Source organism: Pteropus vampyrus, unplaced genomic scaffold (assembly GCF_000151845.1).
Source record: "Pteropus vampyrus isolate Shadow unplaced genomic scaffold, Pvam_2.0 Scaffold106, whole genome shotgun sequence".
NCBI lineage: Eukaryota > Metazoa > Chordata > Mammalia > Chiroptera > Pteropodidae > Pteropus > Pteropus vampyrus.
Genome location: NW_011888887.1, coordinates 1,453,232 through 1,468,300, shown reverse-complemented (window position 1 = coordinate 1,468,300; position 15,069 = coordinate 1,453,232).

The following is a 15,069-nucleotide window of genomic DNA, read 5'->3' as shown; positions in this document are numbered from 1 at the left end:
AAGTCACTGAATATGCTGCAAATACCTTTCTGTTTATTTATTTATTTTTGGAGACATGTAAATGAAAAGTATTAAGATCCGTGGCACACTTTGTAGATGCACTGCAAGTTTTGAATGTGTACTGCCTGTCTCTACCTGTGAGAAGCATAAAGATGGGCTAGAATAGCATAAACACTAATTATGTGCTCTTGTTAATTGTATATTTCTTTGAAGTGGTGGCAAAACGCAAGCTAGTGTGTGGTGGAAAGATCTGGGAATAATAATGGGAAGCTTCCCTGGACAGGTTTGTGCATGCAGAAAGGTAAAGTTTTTGTGTTTTCTCAAGGGTATCTGCCTCTTGAGAAACTAACCTTGATATTCAGTCCTATCTGAAGAAATCATTTCTCTGAGAAATATAATTAATGACGGTATTTTGACCAGTTAGGATATAGTGCATTGATCCTAACCATAGGGCATATTCATAGCTAGGTCACATGGCTTGAGGTCAGGCCTGTCACACCCTTTGCAGGGGGCCAATTAAACGAATATATAAATCTCTGCTTGTTCCGCATCATAATAAATGTCTTAGTGTAATTCTTCATAAGAGGTAAAACACTTTGTAAAAATGCCTTTACTATTACACTCCTTATGAGACAATTATCTGGCAGAGATTTTAATTGCTATGTTGTGTATGTGGAAATTGAAGCTCAGAGATTTCAAGTTTACCTAGGTCATAAGTGTGGGCTACAACGATGCGAATTAAGATGAAAATCAGAAAGTAGAAGGCGACTAGATAGAATGAGTCAATTCACTCAAACCTATACTGATTTTGAAATCAATGGCTTTAATGGTTAGTATGTTTCAAATTTTGCTGAATTTAGATATTAATTGAATTAACTTCATGTAATTAAACACGTTTTCAGTATTTTAAAAAATGAGTGTAATAGTAAGAAAATAGAAAGTGAAAGCCTCACTTTTGTTTTCTGTAACTATTAAAATAGCAAGGATGTCTCAGAGATTTCTTTCCCAATCTGCCATCGTTGTGTTAATGTTTTGGGTTACACTGTTTACTTATGACTCAGTGAAACATAGCATTATTAAAAGGTAAATATTTACTTCTGTTTGCTGTTTCTTCCTTTTTTATGCAATTCTGAATATAATTTTATTTTCCTTCTGCATATCCTTCTGTACTTTCTGTACTTTCTGTACTATGTTCCCCATCCCCCCATTTTTTTAACGTCTGCTTATACATTTTACTTCTGGTTGAGTATGGTGACATTAAACTCTAACCACCCAGTAGCACTGTCCGTATGACTACCTTTCACGTCCTTCTCAAAGTAGCACATTTCCTTTGGCTGGGATACTACAGGTTTGGGATTTGTAGATCAGAGCCTGACTCTTAACTCAGTTCTCCAGCCCTTAATATACACTTTTCATCTATACCGTCCTTGACACCACACAGACATCCCATGTTGAAATCTTTTTCAGAGTCTCGACCTGTCTGCTAGACTAAACAGAGACAAGGAAACAGGTAATGACAGGATTGAAACATGGTTTGGGGATCTTGGGAGGAAAAAGGAAAGTAAAAAAAATTTTTTTGATGAACAACATAGTCACCCAAGCTTGTAGTGTCTCATCAGAACCTCTCAATGTTTGGAAGTTTTCCCAAGACTCACCCTAGTGAGACAGCAAAGACTTATTAGATCACTGTGTCTGCTTCCCCACCTGGGCAGGAAAGAGTCTCCCATACGGAGAACATATGGCTTGGTCTTAGATTAGCAACAAAGAATGTCAGTTGGCAGACAGATGGAAGAGAAGCAGAGGATCGTGTGAGCTTTGCTAGCCTGGCCTTCGAAAATGAATTTTAAAAATCATATCCACTTAGTTCAGTTATGAAAAAGAAACACCACTCTATGCAGAAGAAGAGGAGCTAACATTTATTGGACACATATTACAATCTAAGCACAATATTTTATAGATTTTTTTTTTTGTAATCCCCACCTTAATTGTTTTATGGTTTCCATTTTACAGATAAAGAAAGCAAGGTTCAAAGTGTGGGCTCACTTTGCCCAAGGTCATACAGCTATTCAAATGACAAAGCTCAGTTCCACCCAGGAGTTTGATTTGAAAGTTATTGCTTTTTGGAAGTCAGAGAATATAAATAGGACTTTATATACTGTAACTTTCTAGTTAGTTTTTCCACTTTTTTTAAACATGGGTAAAGGTAATTTTTTTAAATTGTGAAATTCAACGAATTTGCTACAGGCTACTGCTTAAATTGCTTAATTTAATGGTATTGGGAATACAGAAGTAGACTTTGAGTAATAGGAATGAGAAAGAGGATATGTAAAGAAGGAAGGTATAAATACTATATTATAAATGTTTGCAGCCACCCTCCCACCTCATACACCCTGCCCCACTTCCCAAGAAGGAAGATTCTTACTTGTTTGTTCAGGGTGAAAGCTCTCCTTTGTTGACCAGAATCCGAACGCAAGCAGGGGCAGGTATCTTTCCCTAAGGTAAAGGAAGCAAGAATGTAACATGTATCTATATCATGTAGGGAAAGGGGGCTAAAAGGGGTGGGGGAAGTTGTGAAAGTGTTTTGTTTTCCTTCTGCGCTTCTACAAGTATGGTATTTTTATTTTGATTAAATCTGTTCATATATTATTTTTCTGTTCATAATTCACAACTTAAGAGGTAAACTTGTTAGAAAAATGGTTTTGAGTTGAGGGAGAGAAGGAAGAGAGTCTTAATGCAGTGATAGAGTTTGTGGGAGATGAAGAGACCAACGTGAAAAGAAGACAATAAGGAGTTTACTGGGAGTTATAAATTAGAAATCATTTGGTATTTTTTAAGAGATTCCAATAAAGAGTTGAGTTTAAATCTACCATCTAGATATATATCTCATCCTTTTTTGTTCCATTTCCTTTCCTTTCTTGCCTTCTCTTGGTTTAATCGGTTTTTTTTTCCTTATTCCTTCTATTAGGATTATTTTTTATTAATTTAGTGGTTGTCATTGAGTTTATCACAGGCATCCTTAAAATATTAGAATCTACCTTAAATAATATTTTTTTTCACTTTCTGGACATGTCTACTTGTCCAACTTTAATTCTATTATTCCAATTTTAATTCACTCCTCTCACCATCTGCCTTTTATGATATTGTTGTCAAATAATTATCTTAGTATTTTAAAATTCCACAATAGCATTGTTTCAAATAGTCGATTGCTTCATATTTATCCATACATTTACCCTTTTTGATGATCTTCCTTCCTTCATTACCTGTTTTCTGCTATCACTTGTTTTTATCCTGAAGAACTCTTTTTAATATCTATTTCACTCAGGTCTCTTATTGTGAATTTTCTTTGCTTTAGTCTGTTAGAAAATGACTTAAATTCCTCTTTTTTAAAAAAAATTAAAGAATCCATTTAATTGAGGTATAATTGACATGTAAAAAGCCATTCATATTTAACGAACCTGAGTTCATTAAATGAGTTTAGAGATAAATTTACACCCATAAAACCATAATTATCATCAAGGCCATAAACGTATTCCTCACCTCCCAAAGTTTCCTCTGACACTCTTTATTATTATAATTTTTGTGTGTTGTAAAAAACACTTAAGATCTACCCTCTTAGTAAATTTTTAGTATATGATAGTGTTAATATATAAATCTATATAGATCCCCAGAACTATCTTGTATGACTGAAACTTTGTACATTTTGACCATCAGCTCCCCTTTATCCCCTCCCCCAGCTTCTAGCAACTATCATTCTACTCTCTGCTTTTATGAGTGCCAACTGTTTAGATTCCACGTATAAGTGAGATCATATAGTATTTGTCTTTCTGTGTCTGGCTTATTTCACTTAGTATAATGTTCTCTAGGTCCATCCACACTGGTGAAAATGGCAGAATTTCCTTCTTTTTTTTAAGGCTAAATAATATTCCACTGTATGTATATACCACATTTTCTTAATCTGTTCATTGATCAATGGATGTTCAAGTTATTTCTATATCTTGGCTATTGTAGATAATGCTGTAATGAACATACAGGTATCTCTTCAAGATTCTGATTTCAAATCCTTAGAATAGCCAGAAGAGAAATTGCTGGATCATACAGAAGTTCCATTTTAATTTTTTGAGGAATCTTCACACTGTTTTCCATAATGGTTGTACCAATTTACTTTCCTGTCAACAGTATATGAGGTTCATCTTTATTTCTGAAATTCATGTTCCCTGGGTAAAAATACCCAATTTAGTAATTATATGTCCTTCATTTTAAATATGGTTTTCCAATTGTTTTCTGTCTTCCATAATTTCCTGCTTTTAAGGTGATGCTGTCCTCCTCCAGTTTGCTTTTAAGTGTACCCGTCTTTGTTTTTCATCTGTTTTGCTAGTATGTGCCTAGAGATAGCTTATCGTGCTTGTGGTTAGCAACTTCTTGAATCTGTTGACACTACATTAAAAAAAAAAAAAAAAACTATTAGTAATATTTCTTCAAATATTTCATCTAATTCATTCTCTTTCTCCTCTTCTGGTCAGCAGCTAAATGCAAGTTAGAGTTTTTCATTATTGAAAATATGTCCCTTTAAGCATTTTCGTATTTTCTATAATTTTCCCTGCCTGTACTTCAATATGGATGTTTTCTATTCACCCATCTTCCAGTTTAGGAACCCAATTTCTCCTGTCTCTTCTCTGCTATTAACTTATCCATTAAATTAATTTCAGTTATATTTATTTCTCAAATTTCCATTTATCTTGTATAGATTTGGGTTTTCTTGAAATTCTCCATTTTTTTTGTCTATACTGTTTGAGAATAATAACAGTTGTTTTAAAGTTTTTATCTGATAGCTGCAATACCTAGATCACCTGTTATTTTTTTCTCTTAGTTTTTAGTCTTCTTGTGTCTTGTTTTCTGGCTTTCCTGGTAATTTCTTTCTTGATTGCCAGACATCGTCTAAGACAAATTGTAGAGGCTCTTCAATGATTTCTTCTTCCAGAGAGGACTTGATTTTCTTCAGGCAGAGATATTTAATATGTCACACTGATTCAGGTGCAGCTGGACTTGGGGACTAGTATATTTCTGATTTCCCCTTACTGGTAGTGCTTAGCAATCCAGGCTCTCAATGAAGAGCCTGGGGTGATTACAAGAGCTCTTCCTTGACTAGCACTGAACTTCAATTTTTGTCTCCTTAGCTTGTGAAACTGCCAAGATCTGTTTATATTTTTAGTCCCTTATTAGCCACATGTTACTTGGTTTGTTGACTTCCTATGCAGATTCACAGCTTAGGATCTGTTAAATGATTCAATTTCAGGGGAAACTGAATATAGATATTCAGTTTTATGTCTCTGGAGTTTACTTTTTTTTTTTCTGGAAAATTGGCGTACTTAATAGTGTTCCCTTGGTAGCCTTAAATTCTTTTTTTTGTCTCCCCAAGTGAGTATTCCACCAAGTTCCTCTTTGACTTTTATGTCCTATACTTCAATTCAGCATATGCCTGGAGAGAAAAGACTGCGGTGAATTCAAGTTCACCCCAGTGCATTTTCCTTCTCTCTAGAATCTTGGCCTCTTAAGTCCATCTTCAATGTCTTCAAACTGTTATTTATTATAGTTCTTAGTGAGAGGGTAATTCATCCATGTTACTGCATCACAGATGGAAACAGAAGTACCCAGTAAAGAGTGAATTAATTTTTGGTTATTCTTGGCTTTTAAATTGCTCCCTCCCTTCCTCCCTCTCTGTGTGTGTTTATATGAAGCACCATGTACAAGAGCTAGTACAAGTGTATCCCCAATTTACATGCATTTACAAAATTTGAACATTTCACAATTACCTACATTGTTATGGTGTTATTTACCAAGATGGAAAGAAATGTCTTAGATATGGGGTGGGGGAAATTAAGAGTTGGCTGTATGTTAAATTTAGGGTGCCTATTAAAGAAGTAAAGTGAAGAGCAGAAATCAGTTGAGCCTACCTGTCTGGAATTCAGAGGAGATTTCCAGGCTGGTAATATATTTTGGGAGTTGTCCAGCTATAGATATAATTAAAGCTTTGGGATTAGTTGAGATCCCTTGTGAAGTGAGTGTGAGGAGAGAAGAGATAAGAAGAGAGCCTAGAACACTCTAACATTTACGCAACAAAAAGAGAAAAGGGATTGGGCAAATGAGACAGAAAAGGAGTTGGCCTTGAAGTGGGAGAAAAATCAAGAAATTTTGTTGTTTTGGAAGTCCATTAAAGAAACTTTCCAAAAGCAGAGAGTAATCAACAATGCCAAATGCCGCTGACAGAGCAAAATAAGGACAAAGACTTGACCACTGGATTAAGCAATATGGAAGAGCATAGTGACCTTGATAAATGCAGCATGAGAAGAGTTTTGGGGGTGAGGGTCTTTGTGAAGGGAAGAGAGAAGTGAGGAATTTGAGACAGTATATATATAACTCTTCTGAAGTTTTAAAGTTTTGCAATAAAGTGACTGATAAATGGTGCCTTGGCTACGCAGTCAAGCTTTTTTTAAAGATGGAAATATTTCAGCTTCCTTATATGCTAGAAGAAATGATCTGAGAGAGAGAGGAAAATGATGATGCTTCAGGAGAAATAGGAGATAAGGGGATAATTATAGGAACAAAAATTTTAAATAGAGGAGAAAGAATGAGATAAAATGGCAAATATAGAGATTATACTTAAGTAAATGAGCAATTCATCCATTGGAAAAGGAGGGAATCACACTCTTTAGGTACAGATACTTACATAGTACCAAATTTGGTAATGCAAATACATGACATATAGCTTCTGTTTATAAACATCTTGTAGCATAAGAGAGTAAATTGACCAGGGGAATGCAATGTTTGAGAGTCTTTTTGAAATGTGTGATCATAAATTTAAAGTATAATCAGTCAACATAACATGGTTGTGGTTTTTTCTAGTTATGTTCAACCACTTGGGTAAGTAAAGAAAGAATAAACGGTAAGTTGAGTTCTCCCAGAATTGTGTCATATATGTGTAAGATAGAGAGAGGAAAAAGGAGCTGAGGCTATATGCAGGGAAAGGATTATGATTAAAATGATAAACCATGGGATTGCAGGCTGTTTTAGCATGGAGGTAAGAACAAGAGGGAGTGGGTGAGATGAAAGGATTAAGAGGATGAAAGATGAGTACAGCAGAGAGAGGAGGCAATAATCTGATGATATGTGCTTTGGAGTAGCTAGATGAATTGATTTAATTTTTTGAGACGGGAAGAATAAAGATCTAGTTAGGGTAGAGAAGAGCAAAAATGATTATCAGATGGGCTAGAATTATGGAAGAGAAAAAACTTTGGAGGAGAGATTTGAGAGGTCATTTTACTAATGTCAGACTGAGAGTTCCAGATATTATAATGAAAGGTTTTTTAATTATGGAGGATTAAGGAATTGGGACAGCTCAGAAGCTATCTAGAGCCTTAGAAAGAGAGAATCTGAGGTATAAGGAATTACCTGAAGTTTCGGGGCGTCTTATGATGACTGAAACATACAGAGATAGAGTCAAGGGTGATATTCTGAATATTTTTCTAATAATCAGTATGGGGTGGCCTGACCAGTCAGAATTGGCACCAATCTGTCACAGGGGCCCAGTTATAAATTATTATAGTGTTACCGGGGCTTCCAAACTGAATCCCAGAGCTAGGTGATAGGGCTGGTCTGGTTGCAGTTTAGGATAAAATGAATAATCAGTCCAAGATTCTTTCTCGGGATTTATTTTTAAGGCAGTTTGTTATGACAAGGCTGATAATGTGCTGGGAGAATATTGGGAGTTCTGTGGTCCTCAACTTCAATCCTCCCAGGGCACTGTCAATTATAAATATCTGCAAAATATAGCTGTAATTATTTCTAAAAGAAACAGACTTGGAGTTCAAAGGTATAAAAGCAATCCTTGCTCTGCATTTACTGCTTGCTTGACCTTTAGAAAGTAATATAACTGTTCTGGGCCTCAGTTTCCTCATCTATAAAAGAAATTCGATTGAATTAAAACAATACTAAGTTCTCTCTTGGTGGTAAGAATTTCAAACACGCCTTATAGCCTGCTTATGGTTAACCATTTGCTTCATCTACATGTTTCAGCTGAGGTGCTATTTCTACTTTGTCTTGATAAACGTTTCCTATATCAAAATGTCTCCAACATCCAACAAGTTATTTCCAGTCTACTATGTAGTGATTTTTTTTTTTTTATTCTGTAAGGAAAAAAAAAAACTGTATTTCCATTTTCTATCTCTAACACTAGGTCAGTCTTTCTCCTACTCTTTCAATACTTCTTAGGGAAAAATAATTTTTTTAGCTCTTCTGAGAGAACTCATCTTTGCTAGTTCCTACACATTTTCAAGAAGGTTTTTAGAGTACTTTACAGTTAAGTGAATTTAAGCGATTCCTAAACTTTTTAAAGATTTTTTTTGTGTTTAAAAATTATCTCCTTTGTGGTTAAAATGAAGAACCAGGAATAAAGTATTCTGGTTAAGAATTCATGCTGTGTCACTTGTTTAGATAGTTAAAAGGTTACTGGGTGTGTTACTCAAAGTTCATCTTTGCTTAGTACTGTTCCTTTCTTACCTATGTAAAAGTATTTCCTAGATTAATTGTCCAGAATCTTTTAAATGCTAGAGACAGAAGTTCAATTCCCAGTGACTTAGATGAATTGTATTAGTTATCCTTTGCTATGTAATAGATTGCCCTAAAACATATCTTCTTAAAAGAATACTCACATATTATCTGAGAGTTTCCGTGGGTCAAGAATTTGGGCACAGTTTACCCCGGGGCCTCTGCTTCATGGTCTCGGATAGGGCTGCAACCAAGATGTCAGCAGAGTCTCTTCCGAAAGTTAGAAGGGTAAAGGATTTGGGAGGGGCGGGGGAGTAAATCTGGGTGTAGGTTGACTGGAAGAGGATGGATTGGGATAAGCTGTGTCAGGAAAGCAAAGAGGGAAACAAATTCTGGAGCCTCCCCCAAGCGCACGGAAAAGAAGCCGGTCTCGCGGGATCTCGAGTGTTCTGGGCGGGGCCGGAATTACCGGGATTGGAAACACCTGGCTACCCTGCAGGCCAGAGGCCCCTTGTCCCAGGCTTTTAGTTCACGGTCTGGCTGACGACGCCTTTCTGGCAAATCCTATCCTCACCAAAGCTACCCTGCCACCTCCAGCCCCAGTCGGACTACCAGTATGTGGCAGCTGGTCTCAGGCGCAGTGCCAGGTGTCGGGAACTGGGTTCTGACGCTCAGATTGTGGGAGAGCTGGGCTGCCGAAGACAGCATTCCAAGATCATTCAGTGGTTCATGGCAACATTCAGCTCCTTGGGCTGAATGTCTCAATTCCTCCTTTGTCGTTGCCCAGAAATTGCCCTCGTTACTCAGTGCTTGATCTCACCCACATAGCAGCACGCTTCTTGAAAGTGTGCAAGCCTAGATGACAGTAGAGTATTCCAATAAGATAGAAGTCACAGTTTTTTGTAACCTAATCATGGAATTGACACCCCTTGTGCCTTATTTTGGTCATTAGAAGCAAGTCATTAGCTCATACTCAAGGGGAAGGGATAACACAAAAGCATGAATACCACAAAGTTGGATTATTGGTAACTTCCTAAAGTTAGATTGTTAAAATTGGATTTTTGAGGTTCATTTTTAAAGTTGTCTGCCATAGATTCACTCACATAATTGAAAAGGTGAGGGGTAACTTGTCTTCAGACAATTGGATCCTGAAACTTAAAAGATTCTGGCAATTATCAGTTTCTCTCCATCGCCTTTTTACTCCTATTAGTTTCATTCTAAGATAAGTTCTCCTTTTATGCTAGCCCAGTGGCTCCAGGTCTTCATCCCACCAGTTTACAATTCAGTAGAAAGAGTGTTTCTTTCCTATTAATTCTAGCAAAAGTCCTGGTCTTACAATCACTGATCCCGTTCGGGTCATATGGTCATGCTTAAGTCAGTCATGTGATTCTTATTGGTCTTTTTGGACCATACGCCTTCTTCTGAAGCTAAAAGAAGCGGACATCTCCATCTGAACAGCATGGACTGAGAGTGATGAAAGGATACTGCCTTAAGGAGCGTTGGGATGTTAGTCCCCAAAGAAGAGGCAAAGGATTCTGAGCATAGACAAAACAACAAGAGATGAGTCAGAGTATCCTATTTTAATAGAGAGTAGATCTATGGAATATGAAAGGCAAGGTGGCATTTGAGGTTTTGCAGCTTAATGATAGTTCAAGGATTCTGGAGATGCCATCATTGCCACCTAGGAACAAATCGGACGCCTTTATAGCAGAGTACCTACTATCTATTAGACACTGTGCTAGATGCTTTACATAAGTGGTCTCACAAAATACAGCAACCCTATAAAGTCAGCAGTGTTATTTTTATACAGAAGGAAATATCTTTTTCACATTTGATTCTGAATCAATGCCATACTAACTCCAAAAACAGTGCTCTCATGCTACCAAACCTGCCAGAATATACAAATATTTTTATCCTGTTATATATTACACTTATAGGAATAAGAAACTAGTATTTATGTTTTATTTGTATGTTTTAATACAAAGTCTGATTTAATGTCTTGCATAGTTTATTGTTTAGTAACTAAATAATTTATTGAAATAAACTTTTAACCTAAAAGAATTTGAGGCACTGAAGTACATGTATATACTAAATTAAAAGATTTGGACTAAAAATGGAAAAATAAAGTCCAAGAAAATGAAGAAACAAAATTTTAAAACAATGTTTTAATTAAATTTGATCTTACCAACTAATTGTCTTTTTCACTTTTTCTGGTCATCTTTATATTATTGGTATACCCATTCATATAATGAATATGGGGAAAATTTAGTGAGAAAGGAGAAAATATGTTTGCACCTGATAACACATGGTAAATATGATAAGTGACTAATTGTTGAATGGAAATGGCAGTTCCAAATGATAATTATTTCTATCTCTTTGAACTTCAGTTTCCTCATCTATAAAGTAGAGATAATGATGGAAAGAAGGTATAAAGAAGATAAATAATGCATGTAAAGCAAACTGTTTAACGTGTAATATGCGCCCAATAAGTTTTTCCTGCTATTATCCAAACAAATTAAAATATTGGTCAACATAAATAGACTCACAAAGTAAACAATTTTCTTAAGAGAAGAATCGAAATGGGTCTAGTTTATTATTATTTGGATGTCTCTCAATGGACTGTTACTCATTTCTTAGAAATTTCTGAGTTTACCAATCATGTTGAGTGATAATTGTTTAGATTTTGAAGTGTCTTGATACCTATAGTAGAAGTTAATATTTTGTCTGCTCAAGGGAATTCTGCATCTTTCAGATCATAAAGGGAGGCAGAGCCAGTCCCCCATATGAAAGGTAAAGGCACTGGCTATCTGTTTTTCTAGCTTTCCATGGAGCTGGGACTTGAGGGAATTTTAAGCCAAACTTGAAAGAGAAGAGGCAGTTGTCCATATGGGGAAAGAACATTTCAGAAAGTGGGAAGAGCCTCTCCAAAGGTCCTAGGGTGGAGATGCTTGGTGTTTTGAGGAACAGCAAGATCAGAGTGCCTGTGGCACTGTGAACAAGGGTTGCAGACTTGAAGACATATGTTATACACATTATTCCAAGAACCATTTAAAAGATGAATAAATATGGACCAAGAGAGGCTGTGACTTGCCCAAGATTACACCGTAAGTGGCAAGAACCAGAACTCAGAAGCTCCTCTTCTGATCTCAACTTTTATGTTCTTATCAAGATGCTATTTTGTGTTTACCTCTAGATTGCCTTAACATTTTCTTTACCTCAGAGGTATTTTTTTGTTAGTTATCAGACGTAAGGAATCATGCCTCCTCAGGTTGTATTGAATGCAGCACAAAGTTCAAATAGACTCTAAATATCTTTGATGAATCATTCTAACAATAGATACTTCTTTCCACTTTATTGTGATAGGCTTGGCTGAATTTCTTAATTTAGTGGGAATATTTTAGAGTAGATTTATCTGATTAGCAGATTAGCAAATACATTTTATGTCTGCATTATATTATTTTTATAAAACAATTTAAAAATTTTATATGGAATCTAAAATTACTTGTATATTCAAACATCGAAGACAAAGGTTAAAATTGTATTTAATAGTTGAATACATTCAGAGCATACTGTTATATAGACACACACGTGCACACATGCACGTGTATTACCCATAACTAAATGAGTGCTCAAACCAAAAATATCTTTTAAATCCCTAATGAAGAATTAAATGGACCTTTATTTATAGTATAACATTATAACAGACAGGTGATTTAATTTGTGTTATTTTAAAAATGTAATTATTAAATATTCATGACATATTATACTTTATGAGACTTAAATACTCATACCAAAATCATATGGTGAAGATAAAATGCAGACAAAGAGTCTGGGTTCCCAGAGCCACCGACCCCTAAATGACCTGCTAATAAATGCCAGATTCTCATCTTGTAAAATTCCTATGGGAGAATAATAAAGGATGAACATTTGGCCCAACATTTATTTTTATAAAACAGGCACCTTTAGTTTTTTTTCAGAAGAGTCATTTTCCTGCTCTATAAAAGTCTGTAGTCCTTTACGCAAATGTGTACCTCATGTCACACAGCTAGAGCCATAAATCTGGGAAGTTCAGACATCCGGCCTAGCCAATCTAGATGATTTAAATTAGAGTTGATATTTATACTTACATTTTCCTAGTTCCTAGTACTTTTACCAGCTAATTATATAATCTTTCATTTTTCTTGGATCATAGCTTTAGTTGTGAAATTTTAGGAAATAAATTTATGTAGATTCAAAGCAGAAATACAGTGAATATAATGTCTTGCGATTAATAATTGCTATAGGCCAGAAATTCTCAAATTGTTTTATCTAGGGGAACTTCAGAACAGATGGGTATACTCACAACATTGAAGAGAATAATGAGGTTGTGACTTTTACAAATATAAACTAAAATAAATATATCAAAGATAGAGGTGAATTAAAATTAAGAGTCAGGAATAGGTGGCAGGAGGAGTGCTAATTACATTTTAAAATTTAAATAATTAACATTCCCAGATTTCCTTGCCTTTCAGATTCTGCATGTGGTTTGCTGTGAATCTTAGTATTCAAAGCTCTAGGACACAGTTGTGTATGGACAATGATAAGTTCCCCAAGCTACTTTGTCTTTATTCCTAATATCTTATGATGAGGTGACCACAGCTACTCAGTAAGAGTCCCTTCATTTTAGATGAAAAAGACCATTTCTTGATGGGAGAAAGTGCTAGACAGATGAGGGATTGGGAAGAAAGAGGAAGAAAAAGAGACAGAGAGAAAGGAAGAGGAGGAGGAGGAAGATAAAGAGGAAGAGAGGGGAGGGGGAGAGGGAAGGAGAAGGGGAAGGCAAAGACGGGAAGGATGGGGAGGACGTGGAAGACAGGGAGGAGGAAGAAGGAAAGGGGTGGGAGAAGGAAGAGGGAAAAAAAAGCAGAAGGAAAAGAAGAGGAGGCAAGGTAGAGGGTGAGGGTTAGTTTAGAGAAAAGAGTGGAGAGAGAGAGGAAGAGAGGAAGTATGAAAAGGGCAATTACAGAAACAAAAATGCTTCCCAGTGGATTTTACCCCCAAACCCCAAATTCCAAACTCCTAAAGAAAATTAACCTAAAAAAGACAGCCATTAATATAGAAATCCGCAATCAGAAGATTAATTCAAAGCAAGGAAAATAAAAAATTATAGAACTACTGAACTTTGAAATAAGTATAGTTCAGATCCTCAAAGAAATAAAAGAAGGAAAAATATCAACAAGCAGAGATAATGAAAGAAAAGGTGGGTAAGAAATAATATCGAAAGAGAAATCTTAAATTAAAAAAAAATCACATATAGCACAAACTCTGAAATGGAGTCCGTTATATATTTCCTATAGTGGAAAGCTTAATGGCAGAGTGAAGAATGTGGACATAGCTGAGATAGAGCCTAGCTTTAAATGCGAGCGCTGTATTTTTAGCTGGAAGACTTTTTGCATACGGCATAAACTTTTTATGTCCTGATTATTTCATCTAAATGGAAATATAAATATTTTCTATCTCAATGTTATTATAAAAGCTATTAATTAAGTTCATTATTTTAAAGTATTTAGAATAGTGCCTGATATATATTAATTTCTCAGTAAATGTTTTTATTTATTTTCTGTATGTTTGAAATAGTTGTATTTTTGAAAAGAAATGGAGGTAGAATAAAAGCCATATAAAAAGTGTGATTAGATGAGAATATGTCCATAAAATAAATACACATTTTAAAGTTGTTCACAGAACACATACAATGTTAAATATTAATTTTAAAAGAATCCTGAGACTCAAGTATCATATTTTATCAATTAAAGACTATGAGTGAGGCAGAGAAATAAAAGTAACTTCTTTATTTATGTTAGCGGAAATCAAGCGATGTTATTTTAATTTAAGCACTATTTAGAGAAATATAAAATGCAGAGAAAAACGTCAACTAATACACACATCACAGAATAGAAAATAATGGAAAGAACAAAGAATTCCAGAAATATAGAAATCAAGAAACGAGATGGCAAATATAAGAATTGACATATCAATGATCTAAAAAATATGTAAACTGGTTAAATGATATGTAAAATTAAAAACTGAAGTGTTGAATTAAAAAAATATGTAGCCTACTGAGTGCTATTTAAATTAGAAAACTAAAACTAAATTATACACCTGTCTAAAAATAAAATGATGTTGAAGATTTATTAGGAAAGTAAAAAATTAAAGTATAGCTTGGTTGGTAACCAAAAGCAAATATGACGAAGAGGGTAATTTTATATTGATAAAATAAACAATCTACAATTAAGATAGAATTGTGAATTTTACGACTCACAGTATCAAAATACATAAAGAAAAAAACATTAATTTATAAAGATACAGTTGTTACAATAGACATTAACAATCCTCTCTTATTTTTTTTTGATTAGTGATGGGATAAAAATAAAGTCATAAAAAACTATGTAAAACAAAACAGTTTCGATATTTCACATAAGCATATATAACTATACTAAGTAGAAGCATTTAACATGATGCAAATTATATACGTTAATATTTTACAAGCAG